Consider the following 20,324-nt stretch of genomic DNA (forward strand, 5'->3'; position numbering starts at 1 on the left):
CTCTAGAAACTAAGAGAAAACATAATAAAAACTAAACCTAATTGCCCCCTTAATCCTTCTTCAATTTGGCTTAAATAGCTTCAAAAAATGAGTTGGATTGGGTTTTGGGGCCCAAAAATCGCTGCCAGCAAGTTGCAGTTAATGAGGTCACGTGCAAGGACCTGTGCGGGCGCACAGATGTGTGCGTCCGCACACATGCTGAATCCTGACTTGTGCGTACGCACAAGTACTGCGGACGCACAGATGTGTGCGTCCGCACACATGCTGAATCCTGACTTGTGCGTACGCACAAGTACCTATGCGTACGCACACTTCGAATTATGTCCACCATAACAAATTGCATATCATTTTGAAGTCCCGGACATTAGCTTTCCAATGTTGCTGGAACCGCCTCATTTGGACCTCTGTAGCTCAAGTTATGACCAATTTAGTACATAGAGGTCAGGGCTAGTAGCTTTCCAAATCCTTCATTTCTTGAATTCTTCCCTTTTGCATGCTCTTTTTCTCACTTCTTCAACCCATACTTGCCTTGGAAACCTGAAAATAACTTAACAAATACATAAAGGCATCAAATGGGATTAAAGTGAATAAAATTGACTAAATTAAGCACAAAAGAGCATGTTTTCACTTTCAAGCACAATTTAGGAAGAAATCTCAAAAGTATGCAATTTAGGTGAATAAATGTGGGTTTATGTGATGGAATCTACTCAAATCAAACCAAAATATATCGTAAAATATGGATTCATCACTCATCCTTCTGACTTCTGAATTCCATATCTTGAAAAACTTGAAAAAAATTTTTGGTTTTCTAATGCTTACCTGCTCTGATGTAATGCCACTTTCAAAAGTATTATACAAACTTTCTTTTGTAATAGCTCTGACAATAAGTTTTGGGAGTTGGTACAATACCCTGTATACATCATAATTAATTATCTACTGGATATTAAAAAAAAACAAAATTGGTAATAAAATAACATCTAGGAAGAAGAACTTATATTCGTAAGAATATAGCATTTTGGATATTATTCTTTGGCATACTTTGAGAAAATCCGCAAAATCTCACAATGTAATCTTGAAGTAGAGTATGCATAGACTCTAAAATGTGTTTCCAAAACCACAAATCGCTGGGGAAATAAAATGAAGGAAGCCATTAGTCTGAGGCTTGACGGAGGAAAAATGTCGGTAAAGATTTTTACAAAAATATTGCGTTGCAAGTATAGTTCTAAACCAACAATTAAACCTCAATCAATGTTTAAATTGTTTGTCACAAATACAACCCAATAAAATTAACCGAGGTATTCAAACCTTAGGTCGTCTCTCAAAGTATTGCAGGAAAGTATGTTTATTATTGGTTATAAGATTGTATCTTTTTGGGGTTTGAGTTTAATAAGCAAGGAATGTAAATAACAAGAAAATAACTAACAACTAAGAAAAGTCCTAGCAAGGGTTGAGAATCGGAATTCCTATCCTCATTATCATTATCAATTGTGATGGTAATTGCAAATTGCTCTTACTTAGTTAACCTTTAACAATTGAAGGAAAGTCAAGTGAGCAAATTAACTTGAGTTCACAAGTCCTAATCAAAGACTAGAGTTAGTGAAGCTCAAGCCAACTAGCAACTTTCAATCCCCAACCAACAAGAGACTTTGACAATTCAAGAGTCTCCAAATTACTCAATCCAAGCTAAGAATACAAAAATCTAAATTAAAATTCTCCCAAGCATTTTATCAAACACTTGGAAGGCACAAAATAAAAGAATAGAAAAGTAATAAGAGAATGTAAAATCTAAGACTAACAATTGCAAGGAATCAATAATAAAAAATGAAGAAAGAAACAATAAACATGAAATACCTCAAATTGCATTAAAAAGGAAATTGAATCTAACATGAAGAGTTCATAAACTAAATTGGGAAAATAGAAAAAATCAACAAGAAAAGATAAACTAAGATGCTAGAATAATAGAATGTAAAATAGAAACTAAATTAAAGCAAGATGGAAATCTGAATTCTAGAAGAGATAAAACTAAAAATCCTAAACCTAGAGAGAGGAGAGAGCCTCTCTCTCTAGAAAATTGCATCTAAAACCTAACGTGTGAATGAATGAGAAGTGTGTGTTTTCCCTGCTTTACTCTACAACCTCTAATCTATAATTTTGGGCCTGAAACTGGGTCAAAAGCTGCCCAAAAATCGCCCCCAGCGTTCTCTGTTTAATGCAACATGTGACGCTCTGTCACGCGTATGTGTTAGCCACGCGTACGTGTCACTGGACTTCGGCACTAGCCACGCGTAGGCGTTAGCCACGAATGTGCTCCTATGTCTGTTGCACCGGTCATCCGTACGCATCACCCACGCATGTGCGTCGCTACCAGATTCTGAAATACTTTATTTCTTGTGTTCCTTCCACTTTTGCATGCTTCCTTTCCATCCTCTAAGCCATTCCTTCCCTGGAAAACCTGAAATCACTTAACACACATTTCACGGCATCGAATGGTAATATGAGAAGATTAAAATTAGCGAATTTAAGGCCAAAGAAGCATATTTTCAATTATAGCACAAAATTACGAAGGAAAATGTAAAACATACAAATTATATGAATAAGTGTGAGAATAATGGATAAAATCCACTCAATTTAATACAAAATAAACCGCAAAATAGTGGTTTTTCAATCTTCCCACACTTAAACATTAGCATGTCCTCATGTTAAGCTCAAGAGAAGCTATAAAGGAGGTGAAGAGGAATGGTAGAATTTATGAAATGCAACCTATCTATATGAATGCAACTAAATGAAAAATGCTTTTTCCCACTTGGTTAAGAGTAAATCAACCTTCCAAAAACAAATATGAACTGAATTCCACTAATTTGAATTCCAAAATAAAGTACAAGTAGACGTGCAAGAAGAAAGCTCGTGAAAGCTGAGAACAAAGAATCGAGCATCGAACCCTCACCGGAAGTGTATATACTCTAATCACTCAAGTGTTTGAGGTTCGAATCTCTCAATTCTCTACTAATCTTGCTTTCTAAGACTTGCTCTTCTTCTACCAATCAACAAAAATTTAATGCACGAATACACATATCAAGAGGTCTTTTAAGGGTTGTAATGGGGTTAGGGTCAAGGTAGGATTGTATTTGGTTAAGTGGACAAAAATCTGAATCCTTGATTAACCTAAACTTCCCACCTAACTTAAGACAATCCATGTAATCAGAATATAAAATCTAACTACCCATTAACTATGTTTACCACATATTCATGCATTCGAATTTTGAGTCCAGTACATATGCATTGCTATCACCATTTACTTTGGGGCATTTTGTCCCCTTTTTTATTTGCTTTTTTTTTTCTTTTTTTCTTATTTTTCTTTTCTTTTGTTTTTCTCAATGCATATGATTAAGGTATTGAATGCATGAACATGTCCTCAACATTCTTTTCACATTTTCACAAAAAAAGTCTAACATACTCAATTCCCAAACCAAATATTGCCAAACCCAACTTCCCCACACTTAAATCATGAACACTTTCACTAGTCTAAGCTAACCAAGGATTCAAATTAAGGATATTATTGTATTTTACTTAGAGTTAATGATGTGCTAAAATAAAGAATAAGTGGGGTAAAATAGGCTCAACATTGGTTTGCAAAGGATAATGAAAGGGTAAGGCCATATGGGTATGTAAGCTCAGTGAAGCAAAGGCCTCAATCACGTAGGTGCATGCATACATCAAACAATGGAAATATAGAATCAAGCAAGACAAAGATCACAATTTTAGAAAGAACAACACACACCAAAACAAAGTATTGGTTGATAAAATGCAACCAATCAAATAGGTTCAAAATTCTCACTGGTTTTATGTGATCGAGCTCTAAACCATGTTCCAAAATAAATTTCTTCAAGCAAGTTCAACAGAAACTTTAATTCAAATTAGTGAAATGCTATAAAATAGTTTCTTGGAAAAGAATTCATCACTTCAACCAAGTGGTAGCAAAATGCAAGCAATTAACTAACCATGCAATCTATCATGCAATCAACTCATTAACAAAGAAAACTAAACATTGGTATTGAGACAAGAAGTAGTTACCCATTGGAAGTCGGTATCGACCTCCTCACACTTAAAGATTGCACCGTCCTCGGTGCATGAAAAGATGGGCAAGTGGATGGGTGGCTACAACTGATACTTTTTCTCAAAAGATGGTGCAGCGGTACTTGTTTGTCGCCCCATTTAGAAGTGTTCCGTGTCCCTTCTTGGTGGCTATCCTAAAAGAAGAGAAAAAGGAAGAAGAATAACCCACAAACAAAGATATGCAAACAAATAAAATATGGGTGGGCTAATGCCAAATAATAATGAGGTTCTCAACTACATGGTAGCTACAACATGCAAGTGGGAAAGTAATATAGGCAAATGGCATATCAATAGTGCAAGAAATGCAACAATGAGAGTGAGAGAGTGGGTCATGAAAGACAACATAAGTTCATATCAATGCAAAAGGAATACAAGTGTCATAAAAGAGTAGCATTGAACTATAAATAATATCACCCAACAATATAAAACAGGTCACTAAGCGCCAAAGCAATGGAAAAAAATATTCAACAGGTGGGTAAGAAAGTATAATACCAATAGAAAAATAGCAAACTTAGAAAAGAAAATAAAAATATGCACAAAGTTAAAATGCAATGAATGAAAATATGCCAATGCAATAAGTAAAAGAGAATGAAAGAGGATAAGGATGAGAAGTTAAAGAAATGAAGAAGAATAAAATAAGAAAGGAGGAAGAAAGAAAGAGAAAGGAGAAAGAAATCGGGTAGAGAAGCGACGCGTAAGCGTCGTCCACGCCTACGCGTGGGTTGCGGAATGGGGATACGACGCATACGCGTCGGTCACGAGTACGCGTGAGAAGCAAAAATTAGAAGGTGACGCGTACGCGTCAGTCACGCCTACGCGTGGCGGTGAATTGTGCTCTTCACACATCACTCGCACAGTACCTACACAACTCTCATGTTTTATTACTGGACCATCAAAATTTTGGCGTCAATGCGCACGCGTCATCCACGCGTATGCGTGGATGGCCAAAATTGTAAATGACGCGTACGCGTAAGCGATGCGCACACGTGGGTTGTGCTGTGCACCTGGCACTCCACCAGTGTGGTCTTGGCACAACTTACTGTCCAAGCTGCACCGTCGCGCCGTTTCAGCACGGTTTGGGCACGAACCAAATTTGCGCATTGACGCGTACGCGTCGGTCACGCGTACGCGTGCAAGCCTCTTTTTTTTTTTAATTTTAATTTAACAGGCTACCAAAGTAATATCAAACATTAATAAACAAGTGAAATCACAATGTAAACTAAATAAACCTAACTAAAAATGAAAATTTAACTTATTACCAATATAAATAAAAGAGAAAATAGAAAGAATTTACCATGGTGGGGGTGTTTCCCACCTAGCACTTGTAGTTAAAGTCCTTAAGTTGGACATTTGGTGAGCTCCTTATCATGGTGGCTTGTGCTTGAACTCATCTTGAAACTTCCACCAACGCTTGGACTTTCAATAAGCTCCAACATTTTCAAGTGAATTTACCAAGCCTTGGTGAAGTTCTTCACAAGTTTTGAGCTCCCAAAGTTGATCCTCTTGTATGCTGACATCCCAAATCTTGTTCCTACACCCGTCTTTAAGTTGATCATCATTATTCCAACCGGGTGGCAAGCAATCCAAATTCTCACTGAGGCATCCAAACAACTTCCTAGACCTATTCAATTGAGCTCTACACCAATCCTTGCACTTAGACTTTGAGCATGCAATCATATTGAACCTTGTATGAAAACTCCAACTACTAACCGTCTCCCTTTTGCTCTTAAAGCCATAAAGAGCTCTAAGTTGACCATTTATCTCAAGCAAACCATATTCAAATGAGAAAGTAAAGTTTAAGGATAAGACTTTTACCCACTTGAATGTTGTGTTAGATGGTAATGGCTTGGAGAGAGGTGTTTTTAATGATCTTTCAAGATCCACTCCCTTGTGCTCTTCCTTGACTACTTCCACCTCTTGGCAAGCTTCTTCAACTTCTTCAAAGTCTTCCACTATGATATGCTTTGGAGATTGTACACCCTCCTCAATATCAGTTTTAAGCTTCTTGGAAGGAATTTCTATGACTTGAGATTCCCATGGAGGTTCGACATCTCCTAAATCTTCAACTACTTCCTCTTCTTCACTAACTTCGGCTTTCTCCACTTGCTCTAGTATAAAATCCAACTCCTCCTTGATGACTTTCACCTCTTGACAACTTTCTTCAATTCCCACTTTCTTGTTAACTTCTTCTAACTCTTCCTCATTGATCAAGTCATGTATTGGAGGGTGTATACATTCCTTCTCAACATTGGTTTCACATCTGATGGAAGAAGATTCAACAAGATTCCTATTGTCACTTGGTGTAGAGTTGTCTTCAATGATGAAACTTCTCTCTTGTTCAACCTCCCGTAATTCTTCAACTATTCCTTCATTTTCAAGGGTCTCTCATACCCCCACCTTTTGGGCCTCCTCTTGCTTCTTTTGAAGTATGGATGCATGAATCCGATCCATTAAGTCTCTAAGACGATCCCTTCTCTCTTGTTCCATGTTACCAGCATAATTGGGATCGTATTGCTCTTGGATTGATGGATATGGGTGAAAAGAAAGTGCACTAGAGCTCGAGGGTTGAGTATAGGGGGTAGAGGGTGGATCCACATGGGATATAAGAGCTTGGAGAGTAGAGGTGAGACCAGTGAGAGTAGAGGTAAGTGTGGTTTGAAGCTCTCGTTGTCCTTGGCAAATAACACTAAAGGTATCATTTATGGGAGCTTAGGGTGGATAGGAGGGTTCATTGGTTGGGAGAAAAGGCTCATAATACGAAGGTGGTTCTTCTTGATATGGGTATAGAGATGGTGTATATTGAGGTGGTGGTTCTTGGGGGTAATTGTGTTGGGATGTGGGTGGTTCTATGTATGGTTCATTTGGCTCATAAGGTAGTTGGTATGGGGGATTGATGCACCACTATTTCGTGGTGCATTCTATGCTGAATTTAAGAGATTTTATCACCCTTTTCCCACATTTATTCCATGAAATGGCATGGTTTCATTCATTTCTCCTAATTTGTGCTTAAATGTGAAAACATACTTTTTAGGCCCTTAATTGGTTAATTTTGATTCACCTTTGATTCCACTAGATGCCTTGATGTGTTTGTTAGTGAATTCAGGTTGAAAAGGCTAGGAATGGATCAAAAGAGTGAAGAGAAAAGCATGCAAAGTGGAGAAATCATGGAAAATCAAGCATTTGGAGTGCATTCATCGACGCGCACGCGTGGCAGACGCGCGTGCGTGAATTTGAAGTCCCCATGGCGACGCGTACGCGTGACATGACGCATATGCGTGGAACGTAAAATGCCAAGCGATGCGTACACGTGACCCACGCGTACGCGTTGTAGCTCGCACGTGACTTCATTAAAGTGAAAACGTTGGGGGCGATTTCTGGGCTTCCCAGGCCCAAATCCAACTCGTTTTTGAGCCTATTACATGCAGAAATCAAGAGGAGTCAGGGGGGAGCACATAGTTTGAATTTTGATCATGCTTTAGTTAGTTTCTAGAGAGAAAAGCTCTCTCTTCTCTCTAGAATTAGGTTAGGTGTAGATTAGGATTTCTTAGATCTAGGTTTAATTCATGCTTTGATTTACTTTTCCTTTACAAATTCTTGTTCTTCTAATCTTGCTTTCCTAGTTTTGTATTTCATTCCTTGTATTTGTTTACTTTGTTGTTGATGCACTCTTGTTCCTTCTATTTTTCTTTTAATGCAATTTATGTTTGATTTCCTTTATTGTTGATTTGAATTCTTGTCATTTCTTTCCTTGCAATTAGTAGTATAGATCTATATTTCTTGCAATTTTATCTTGCTTTCCTTTTGTGCCTTCCAAGTGTTTGATTAAATGCTTGGAAGGATGTTAGAGTAGATTTTTGTATTCTTGGCTTGGGATGGTAACTTAGGTAAAATTGAGTTGCTAATGTCCAAGTCTTGATAATTGGTGTCCATTGACTCTAGCTTCCACTAAGTTAATTAGTGAGTGGTTAGGACTTATGGATTAGGATTGGTGTAGCTCATTTGACTTTCCTTCACTTATTAAAGGATGACTCAATGAGATTGATCCTTACAATTATCATGTTGTGGTTAGTAACAAGGATAAAGATCCTTAACCATCAACCCTTGCCAAGACCTTTTTGTCATTTGAATTTCATGTACTTTCTTGCAATTTACCATATCCAAAATCCCAAAATATACTATCCATAACCAATAACAAGAACACTTTCCTGCAATTCCTTTGAGAGACGAACCGAGGTTTGAATACTTCGGTTATTTTTATTGGGGTTTGTACTTATGACAAACAATTTTTTGCATGAGAGGATTATTTGTTGGTTTAGAAACTATACTTGCAATGAGAATTCATTAAGGAATTCTAAACCACGAAAAATTCCTTCATAAGAAAGGTGCTGTTGCCGGGGAATTGCAAATGTGTCTTGTTATTGGTTATTGTATATATGTGAATATTGTGAATATGTTTACCTTTTGTCTATTTGTTAGTTTTTGCTAGTTTTAGGATTTAGTTTTCTTTGTTTTTTATTTGATTTTATTTTCATTTGCCCTTGCTATCATGAATTCTCACCCTTTTGGCTATGAGTTTGGTTACAATTATGTTGTAGGAAATGAAAGCTTCAATGAGGATATGCATCAAGGATGGAACAATCAAGTTTGGGAGGAGCCTCAAGGGATTGATCAATCTTCTTGGCAACAACCTCCTCCGGTCTCTTATAGGTATAATCCAACCCCTAATGCATATCAATCCAATAGCTATGGTGTACCCCCTTGTAGTTACCAACAAGCCCCACCATATGCTTGTGAACCTCATCCTCAACATAACCCTCAACCATACTTACAAGTCTCTTTTTACCAAACACCTTCATATGACCCTAATCCTTACCCACCATACCAACAACTCTATGAGCTATATGAACCACACATGGAACCACTACCATTCCCACCTCAACACCTACAAGAACCACCTCCTCCATACTATTACCAAGATAAGCCACCTCCAATGTTTGCAAATTTTCACCCACAAGATAAATTCTACTTTCCACCACAACCCTCCATGGAAGAATATTCATGTCCATCGATCCAAGAGTAATATGATCTCACTTATGCTAGCAATTTGGAACAAGAATCAAGAGATCACCTCAAGGAATCAATGGACCAGCTTCAAGCAACCATCCGTCAAAAGATAGACTCATGGGATTCATGCCACAAGCAAAACATGTCCAAGGATGATTGTGGAGGAGCAACCGTGGAGTGTGTTGCGCAACAAGTGAAGATAATGGAAAGTGTTGAACCGCCACACCCCTACCAAGAAGAACCATCTTCCTATTATGAACCCTTCCTCCAAAATAATGAACCCTCCTATCCACCCCAAGCCCCAATGGATGATTTTCTCACTTTGCTACTTCAAGGGCAAGAAAAGATGCAAAGGGAGGTGCTAGAATTCATGACCGCCTTAGATGCGGTGGTAAATCGATTAGCCTCCCAATGCTTGAGCACTCAAGAAACTTCCATGGCCACATGTGGAGAAACATTCGAAGAGCATAGCATGAAGGAGAGATTGGAAACTCCGGTGGAAAATGTGGAATGTTGCTTTGTGTTAGAACAATTGGAGGAAGCTTTGATTGCTGAAGAAGAGGAAGAAGTGGTTGAAGACTTAGGAGATGCAAAACCCCCATGGGAATATAAAGTCAAAGAAAACCCCTCCAAGAAGATTGAATTTGATGTTGAGGAGGAAAGTGCACAACCTCCAAGGCATATTTCATATGAAGAATTGGACGAGATAGAGCAAGAATTGAGTTCCCTTGGTGATGAAGATCATACATCAAACCTTCTTGGTGGTGGTAAAATTGATGAACAAAGGCTTGAATTTGAGAAATCTTGTGAAGAGGTGGAGGTCCTTAGAGAAAGAAGAACGGGAGTCAAATGCGCTTTATCAAGACCCATGGAAGCTTCTTTGCCTAGGTTGTCATCTACTCCTTCATTTGAGTGGATAAGAGTCATCTCTATTATCTTTATTGTTCCACTTGAATATGGCTTGCTTGAAACGAATGGTCAAATTAGGGAACTTTGTGAGATGAAGCACAAAGAAGGATGTTTCGTAGTTGGCGTTGTAAATCAAGGCTCATTTTGGTTGACACACCAAAGATGAGATACAAGGGTTGGACTAATGCTCAATTAGGTGGGTCTAGAAGGAGAATTTGACACTTCATTGAGAGTTCATCTTGCTTACCACCCGGATGGACTAATGATGATCAATTTAAATATGGGTGTCAAAACAAAGTGTGGGATCCCGAATCGCACAAGGAGAATCAATTTTGGGAGCTCATGGTTTGTGAAGAACTCCATCAAAGCTTGGTAGCATTAATTTCGAAGAATAGAGCTTATTGGAGACTCAAGTATTGGTGGATGTTCAAGGATGGATTCAAGCACAAGCCACCTTGATGAGAAGCTCCCCATAAGTCCAACTTAAGGATAATAAATAAAAGTGCTAGGTGGGAGACACCCCACTATGGTAATATCTTTTCATTTTTTCTCTTTTGTAAATATTGGTAGAATTAGTTTAATTTCATGTTTTAATTGTTTTGTTGAGTTTAGTTGGTAGTTTAATATGTTGAATAATGTTTTATGGTGTTTTGGTAGCTGTTTGGAGGTTTGGAATGCTTGGTTTGGTGAAAAAACACGGAAAAATTTTGAAAAATAGAGCACCAACCCACGCGTACGCGTGACCCACGTTTTCTTGACCATCCACGCGCACGTGTCACCCACGCGTACATGTGGATCCCAAATTTTCACTTCCCAGCCAAAAACCCGAGAGTTGTGCGTGAAGTGTGCCAGATTTGTGCCTCCACTCACGCGTATGTGTCACTCCACGCGTACGCGCCGCCTCTCTGAATAAGACATCACGCGTACGCGTGACACACGCGTACGCGTGACACACGCGTACGCGTGACACACGCGTACGCGTGACACACGCGTACGCGTCGCTTCCATTTCACCACCCCCATGCGTACGCATCACATCACGCGCACGCGAGGCTTGCCTTGTCTCACACACTTCTTTTCTCATCTTCTTCACATTTCTTTCCTTCTCCTCTCTTCTTCCCTTTTCATTTCCTTCTTCACCCATCATCTAACACTACCAAACACCATTTATAACAATTCCTTTTAGTTAGTTAGTTATTTAGTTAGTTTTATTTTTTGTTAAATTTTTGTTTTCATACTAAGTGTTGGATTATTAATTTTGTTTGCTGTTTATTGCTGCTTATTAACTTGATGCTATTTTAGCATAATTGTTGTTGTTATTCGTTGTTGGATTCTTTGTTGAGGTTATAATTTATTACTTGGTTTTGAATTTTTCATGCTTAACCTTTGTGAACACCAAGAGAATGACATTGCCTTTCAAGCTTCTTAAACCTTTTGAATTGCATGATTTGGCCACTATGTGATTTGAATTCTTTCTTTGATTAGGCAATTTCTTGATGGGTGTTATGCATTTATCTTAATGCATTGTGTTTCTTGATCATATGCATCCATATGTTTTTGGCTTGAATGCTTTCATGCTTCTTTATTGCTTGTTTGGTTGTCTTAACCTACGAGTTTAGAGCATCTCAAGCACACTAGAATGAGTGAAGCACATACTTTCTTTGTGTAATTGTGACATAGCTCTCTATGATAGTGTGTGTGTTCTAAAGGGCACCTAATTTAGAATTCACACACCTAGTCTTCCTTAATGTCACACAAAACTCACTCACTTCATTCTAGTGGTTTTTACCTCATTCCAACAATGTATGCTTCCTTGCTTTTGCATTTACTTTTCTTACTATCCTGCCTTCTATTTTTAGGATGAGTCATTATAAGCTAAAATGGAAGCGGGACAAAGAACACGCAGCAACCGGTTGATCCACCAGCTGAAGGTGGCAACTCGGCATGTCGCCGTACCCCTTACTCATCTTTGAATGCACCGAGGACGGTGCAAACTTTTAAGTGTGGGGAGGTCGCCTAACTAGTCGGCATTTTTGGGTGACAATTTTTTAATCCCAACACTTTTGCATTTCATTTTTAGGTCCTTTAGGATTTTGTGTTGCATTTTGTTGCATGCATATAATAATAAGCTTAGTCAAAATAATGAAAATTTTCAAGAAATTTATCTATAGGGGACCCCAATTGATTTGAGTAAAAAAATTTTTCAAATTTTTTTCAACAAACTTGCTTGAATTATATCTTGTGGAACATGATTTTTTGAACTAAGAACACAAGCAAGTGAGTTTTGAACCTTAATTGTGTGGTTACATTTTATAACTACTTATCTTCCTTCTTGTGTGCATTATTCTCTTTCTATGATTATAATCTTTGATTTGTTTGATTCTTTATGTCCATTATTTTGTGTATACATGCACTTATATGATTGAGGCCATCATTTTATTTAGCTCACTTACTCAAATAGCCTACCTTTTATCTTCTATTATTAGCCAACTTTGAGCCTACGATTAACCCACTTATTCTTAATTTTAGCACATTACAAGCCTTAAAGTGAAAAATAATAAATGTCCTTTATTTGGATCTTTGATTAGCTTAGGCTAGTGAGTATGTGTATCATTCAAGCGTGGAGAAACTTGGGACATTAGTTGAGAAAAAGGTGTGTTTTGTATTTCTATTGAAAATATTGGGAATTGGGTACATACTCATGCGTTAATTAAATGTAAAACCATATGCATTGATACTTTTGTATATACTTTATTGTAAAAATAAAAAAATGAGAAAATAAAAAAGAAAAAATATATATCAAAAAAAAAAAAAAGAAAAAAATAGAAAAAGAAAGAAAAAGAAAAGAAATAAAAAGGGGACAAAATGCCCCAAAGTGAAGCTCAATAATAATCAATGCATATGAGTTATGATCAAGAAAAGAATGCATGAGTATGTGAAAAAGTGAAGAATGGGTAGTTAGGTTAGCTTTGAAATTGTATAGGTTGTTATATAGGTTAGGTGGGAAGTTTAAGTTAATCAAAGATTCATCAAGTCCACTTGACCATATGCATCCTACCTTTATCCTAGCCCCATTACAACCTATGAATAAGACCTCATGATAATTGTATGCATGCATGAAATAATTGTTGATTGTTAGATGAAAAACAAATCTTGAAAAGCATGATTAGAGGAGAATTGAGTGAATCAACCCTAAACACTTGAGCGACTAGAGTGCATACACATTCGGTGAGGGTTCGATTGCTCAATTACATGTTTTCACCTAGAATCATCACTTTTCTTGCAAGTTTGCAAAATCTTTAATAACTCAATTCAATTGTGTTTTGGCTTGGTTGTTAATACTTTTAGCCCTTATGCTTATATATGCTTTCTTGGAAGTTGATTTATTTTGACCAAGTAATTGCATCCATTTAAATAGATTGCATGCAGGTAGATTGCATATAGTTAGTTTACATTTTAATAAATGATGATATCCTTTGTCTCTTTCTTGGTTTAAGCATGAGGACATGCTTGGTTTAAGTGTGGGGAGATTTGATGCACCACTATTTTGTGGTGCATTCTATGCTGAATTTAGGGGATTTTATCACCTTTTTCCCACATTTATTCCATGAAATGGCATGGTTTCATGTATTTCTTCTAATTTGTGCTTAAATATGAAAACATACTTTTTAGGCCCTTAATTGGTTAATTTTGATTCACCTTTGATTCCACTAGATGCCTTGATGTGTTTGTTAGCGAATTCAGGTTGAAAAGGATAGGAATGGATCAAAGGAGTGAAGAAAAAAGCATGTAAAGTAGACTCAGGAAAAATCAAGGATTTGGAGTGCATCCATCGACACGCACGCGTGGCAGATGCGCACGTGTGAATTTGAAGTCGCCATGGCGACGCGTACGAGTGACATGACGCGTACGCGTGGAACGTAAAATGCCAACTCGCACGTGACTTCATTAAAGTAAAAACGTTGGGCCGATTTCTGGGATTCCCAAGCCCAAATCCAACTCGTTTCTGAGCCTATTACATGCAGAAATCAAGAGGAGTCAAAGAGGGGGGGGGGAGCACATAGTTTGAATTTTGATCATGCTTTAGTTAGTTTCTAGAGAGAGAGAAGCTCTCTCTTCTCTCTAGAATTAGGTTAGGTGTAGATTAGGATTTCTTAGATCTAGGTTTAATTCATGCTTTGATTTACTTTTCCTTTACAAATTCTTGTTCTTCTACTCTTGCTTTCCTAGTTTTGTATTTCATTCCTTGTATTTGTTTACTTTGTTGTTGATGCACTCTTGTTCCTTCTATTTTCCTTTTAATGCAATTTATGTTTGATTTCCTTTATTGTTGATTTGAATTCTTGTCATTTCTTTCCTTGCAATTAGTAGTATAGATCTATATTTCTTGCAATTTTATCTTTCTTTCCTTTTGTGCCTTCCAAGTATTTGATTAAATGCTTGGAAGGATGTTAGAGTAGATTTTTGTGTTCTTGGCTTGGGATGGTAACTTAGGTAAAATTGAGTTGCTAATGTCCAAGTCTTGATAATTGGTGTCCATTGACTCTAGCTTCCACTAAGTTAATTAGTGAGTGGTTAGGACTTATGGATTAGGATTGGTGTAGCTCATTTGAATTTCCTTCACTTATTAGAGGATGACTCAATGAGATTGATCCTTACAATTATCATGTTGTGGTTAGTAACAAGGATAAAGATCCTTAACCATCAACCCTTTCCAAGACCTTTTTGTCATTTGAATTTCATTTACTTTCTTGCAATTTACCTTATCCAAAACCCCAAAATATACTATACATAACCAATAACAAGAACATTTCCCTGCAATTCCTTTGAGAGACGACTCGAGATTTGAATACTTCGGTTATTTTTATTGGGGTTTGTACTTGTGACAAATAATTTTTTGCATGAGAGGATTATTTGTTGGTTTAGAAATTATACTTGCAACAAGAATTCATTGAGGAATTCTAAACCACGAAAAATCCCTTCATCAGGGATAAGGATTAGGGTCAGATGGAAGTGTTTGGTAGGATGAGGCTTGTGAGTATGGTTGAGGGCTATATTGAGGAGGGGGTTCATAGGTATATGGTGGTGGTTGTTAGTAGTCACAAGGAGGTCCACCATATCCATTGTCTTGGTATGCTTCATGGAATGGCTCTTGCTCGTAGTACATTGGAGAGGGTTGTTGCCATGGAGGTTATCCATAAGCTTGAGGTTCCTCCCACCTTTGATTGTCCCATCTTTGATGCATGTTCTAATTGTAGCTTCCATTCCCTACAACATAATTTGAACCAAACTCATAGCAAAAGGAGTGAGAATTCATAGTAGCAAGAGAAAATAAAAACAAAAACTAATAAAAAATAATGAAAATAAACTCCTAAAATTAGAAACAACTAACAAAGAAACGAAAAGGCAAACATATTCACAATATTCACAGTAACCATTAATAAGGCACACATTTGGAATTTTCTGGCAACAGCGCCAAAAATTTGACGGAGGAAAATTGTCGGTAAAGATTTTTACAAAAATATTGCGTTGCAAGTATAGTTCTAAACTAACAATTAAACCTCAATAATGTTTAAATTGTTTGTCACAAATACAACCCAATAAAATTAACCAAAGTATTCAAACATCGGGTCGTCTCTTAAGGAATTGCAGGGAAGTATGTTTATTATTGGTTATGAGATTGTATCTTTTTGGGATTTGAGTTTAATAAGCAAGGAATGTAAATAACAAAAAAATAACTAAGATCTAAGAAAAGTCCTAGCAAGGGTTGAGAATCGGAATTCCTATCCTCATTATCATTGTCAATTGTGATGGTAATTGCAAATTGCTCTCACTTAGTTAACCTCTAACAATTGAAGGAAACTCAAGTGAGCAAATCAAATTGAGTTCACAAGTCCTAATCAAAGACTCGAGTTAGTGAAGCTCAAGCCAACTAGCAACTTTCAATCACCAACCAACAAGAGACTTTGACAATTCAAGAGTCTCCAAATTACTCAATCCAAGCTAAAAATACAAAAATCTAAATTAAAATCCACCCAAGCATTTTATCAAACACTTGGAAGGCACAAAATAAAAGCATAGAAAATTAATAAGAGAATGTAAAATCTAAGACTAACAATTGCAAGGAATCAATAATAACAAATGAAGAAAGAAGCAATAAACATGAAATACCTCAAATTGCATTAAAAAGGAAATTGAATCTAACATGAAGAGTTCATAAACTAAATTGGGAAAATAGAAAAAATCAACAAGAGAAGATAAACTAAGATGCTAGAATAATAGAATGTAGAATAGAAATTAAATTAAAGCAAGATGGAAATCCGAATTCTAGAAGAGATAAAACTAAAAATCCTAAACCTAGAGAGAGGAGAGAGCCTCTCTCTCTAGAAAACTACATCTAAAACCTAAAGTGTGAATAAATGAGAAGTGTGTGTTTTCCCTGCTCCACTCTGCAGCCTCTAATTTGTAATTTCGGGCCTGAAACTTAGTCAAAAGTAGCCCAGAAATTGCCCCCAGCGTTTTCTGTTTAATGCAGCACGTGACGCTCTGTCACGCGTACGCGTCGCTGGATTTTGGCACTGGCCATGCGTAGGCGTTAGCCACGTGTGCGCGTCGTATGTCTGCTGTACCGGTCACGCGTATGCGTCGCCCATGCATACGCGTCGCCCATGCATGTGCGTCGCTACCAGATTCTGAAATACTTCATTTCTTGTGTTCCTTCCACTTTTGCATGCTTCCTTTCCATCCTCTAAGCCATTCCTTCCCTGGAAAACCTAAAATCACTTTACACACATATCACGGCATCGAATGGTAATAAGAGAAGATTAATATCAGCGAATTTAAAGCCAAAGAAGCATGTTTTCAATCATAGCACAAAATTAGGAAGGCAAATGTAAAACATGTGAATTATATGAATAAGTGTGAGAATAATGGATAAAATCCACTCAATTCAATACAAAATAAACTGCAAAATAATGGTTTATCAAGGCTATAAGAGGCTGTATATTAAAAAAAATCAACAAATCTCCTAAAAATCTTAGTCAAAGTTTAAACAATAAATACACAATTTTTGAGAGCTTGAATTTTTGCACGGGAAGCAACCAAAATGTCCTAACTAGCCCAACAGAAATCTCTATAAATATGACCAAACAAAAGAACTTAGATTCCCTGTACACACCCCTAAACACATATATTGGATTAATAGTCAAAATAGTGCTTAAAAGATCAGGCGGACGTAAATTTAGTCCTTGAAATATCAAATGCCTTGAATCGGTCTCTAAAAGATACAACTGAGTTAAATTGGTCCTTCCATCACTTAAACGATGGCACAGGGCATAATCATTTTGCGTCATGTCATGATCTAATTAGTAGAAGGGCTAATTTGATTCACTATTATATATCTTTCAGGGATAAATTTGAGGCTTTTGATTTTTCGAGTACTAAATTGACGTACACGTAATATTTTAGGAACATTTTGAATATTAACCCCACAAACATTCATACATCTTAAAGCAACATCTAAATTTGTTTTCAAATTTTTATGTCTTTTTACAAGCAAAAAATGTATTGGGATAATAGAAGGAATGCAAAGGAAAGAATAAAGAGGCCAACATGAACAAGGCACAAAGAAAAGATGCACCAGAAACAAATAAGCTCATGGTAGAGCAAGTCAGTTTGATCCCTAAGGGGACTCCCAAAAAGAAACCACACGGTGAAACAAGGCCAATTTACCAAAATTTCTAGCAAAATAGATCAATCCAAGAAAAAAGAAGAAACTTCCTTTTTAGGTGACGAATCAACCAAGGTCATTGAAAAATTTGTTGCCAATTTTGTAGGTATAAACCAACTTTCTTTCATACCCTGTAAAGTTTCAACAAAAAAGAAGAAAAAATAAGACAATTACTGCTGAGTTAAAATCATCATGAATTTATTGATATTATCTCCAAAATTAAGCAAAGAAATATTGTAACCTGTTGAAGTTTGACCAATCCAAGGTTTGTTAGATCCCTAATTATGCTCCTCTGAAAATCGGTCATTGAGTTTATATTATATGCCTATACATTGGAAAGAAGTGCATCAATTTCCTGTTACACTAAAATTACATATAATAGAAATATTGTTATAGAAAGAAAGCAACAAGACAAAAAAATATTTCTAATTAGACCACTACTTTTTCAACTAATATAGATTATCATAATATTATCCTTGTTATGCAAGAAAATTCTCACCATTCACCAAGTTCCAAGGACCAGTAATATCTTACCTCCCCAATGACATGAAAACTAAGTTCCAGCATGAATGAGATCAAGTCAGCTGCATCAACACCTCTCTCCTGCACTAAAAAAGATTATGAAGAGTGTGCATAAAACAAATAACAAAAACATTGGGGGAAAAGGGGGAGGAAATTAGTTACCTCAGAATTAGAGATATATTCCCTGATGATGTATCAAAGTTGTGCATTTATTTCTATCAGCTATAGTTGACAAGAGATACATTCAATAGGCCAATCATCATAATAAGTGCATGTAGCTTGTAAATCATTTAATGTATATCAAGAACTGGAAACCACTCTCAATTAGTTTTGGAGCTTCTTTGTCTCTATATTGAAATGAAAAATAAGAAAAAAAATCCACAAATGAATATTATGTTAAAATTGAGAAGTTATCAAGTAAACTAAACCTTTGACTTATGAGTTGCCTCTAAAAAACATTCATCAAAGAAGAGCTAATATTTGAGGGCTTTTCCACAAGACTTAAGCTGATAAGTTGTAACAAGAAACACTAGTTCAGCATAACGTCATGGAAAGTTCAGCCTTCATTTTGACCAAAATTTAAACAAATGGGTGCTGCAGATTAATGATACCAAATTACTAAAGTGACTTATGCATCAATAAATATAAAGAATTCTTAAATAGATTACATGCAAGATTAAATCTCAAATTTGTAGCACAACTATAGTCTACATTTTATATTATAATTTATAAGATTGAGTGCTTTCCTAAAAACTACCAGAATGAGGGAAAAAATGGTAGAAGTCATTTAATTTTATTCAGAGACTAACCATCGGTTATATAGGTTAATTAACAAATAATACATGAAGTAGAATAGTTTTATCATATTGCAAAGAGTGGATGACTGAAATAAACAATTTTATACATCCTCATAGTCATAGTAACATGAGAATAGGATTAGCTAACTATTAACATGAACATGAAAGAAAAAAAAAATCTACAATTTACCCATGTACTAAAAGTTTCTGGAGACTTTTTTAGAATGTTGGATTAAGTTTGTAAGTCTTGTCATTCTTCCTGACAATAGGGAAAACAATTACGAAAGAAAATGAGAAATGGTTAGGCTTCAAATTTATAATAGCAATGTCTAGATATCAGAACTGTGGTAACTTTTAAAGCTTGATCAATGGACATGTAAAAAGATAAAAAATAATACACAAACAAAGATCTTCAACCACATTACAAGACATGAAAAATGATGTCTGTATCCCAAATTAAGGGCTAAGGGCTAATATTTGCCCAATTGTGTTTTGAAATGAAATGAACCAGTTTGAATCATTCAAAAGGATAGATTTCTGTGAGTCATCTTCAAATAACATACCTATAACAAAAGTTTTTAGAAGTGAACAAATGTGTAGTACCTGGTAACAGCTTCAACGAAAACTCTCAATTGAACCAATCTATCAATGGCTACTCTGTGCTTCGTATATCCATCCGGAAGCACCCACTCCTCCAATAATTTAGCCACCATATTCACATCGATATGAAGCAGCTGTAACATATATTTCTTCCCAAGAGGCGGCAAAGACCTGATATTTCAAGATATATATACATTTTAAAGCCACCAAGTTATTAAAATATGGTCACAACAATACATTTCACATAACGCACTTAAACCAAGCTTTATAAAAGTAAGGTTTGGCTAACAAGTGTTGAATTTTAAAGTTAAGGTTAACAATAAGACAATTTTAAATTCTTTGTGTAATGAATGCATTAGCAGCTTAAAACTTTTAGTTTATGGATGAAATCTCATGTTGCAATATTTTTATCTGAAACAAGATGCATTGAATCAAAATTAACAAAACAATTTGTATTTCTGAAATTAAGAGTGCAGTGATGAACTCATTGTGAATGCTTACCCTATCCCTTCCCAAATTAAGCTCCTGCAAAAATTAACATAACAGAATCATCAATCACCATTATCAAATCGCAGAACAAGAAGAAGGAAA

General features: G+C 36.2%; 1 pseudogene; it reads right to left on the reverse strand.

The window, feature by feature from the left end:
- LOC107633460 lies at positions 742 to 20,089 on the reverse strand (annotated as a pseudogene).

This window comes from Arachis ipaensis, chromosome B03 (genome assembly GCF_000816755.2).
Source record: "Arachis ipaensis cultivar K30076 chromosome B03, Araip1.1, whole genome shotgun sequence".
Taxonomy (NCBI): domain Eukaryota; kingdom Viridiplantae; phylum Streptophyta; class Magnoliopsida; order Fabales; family Fabaceae; genus Arachis; species Arachis ipaensis.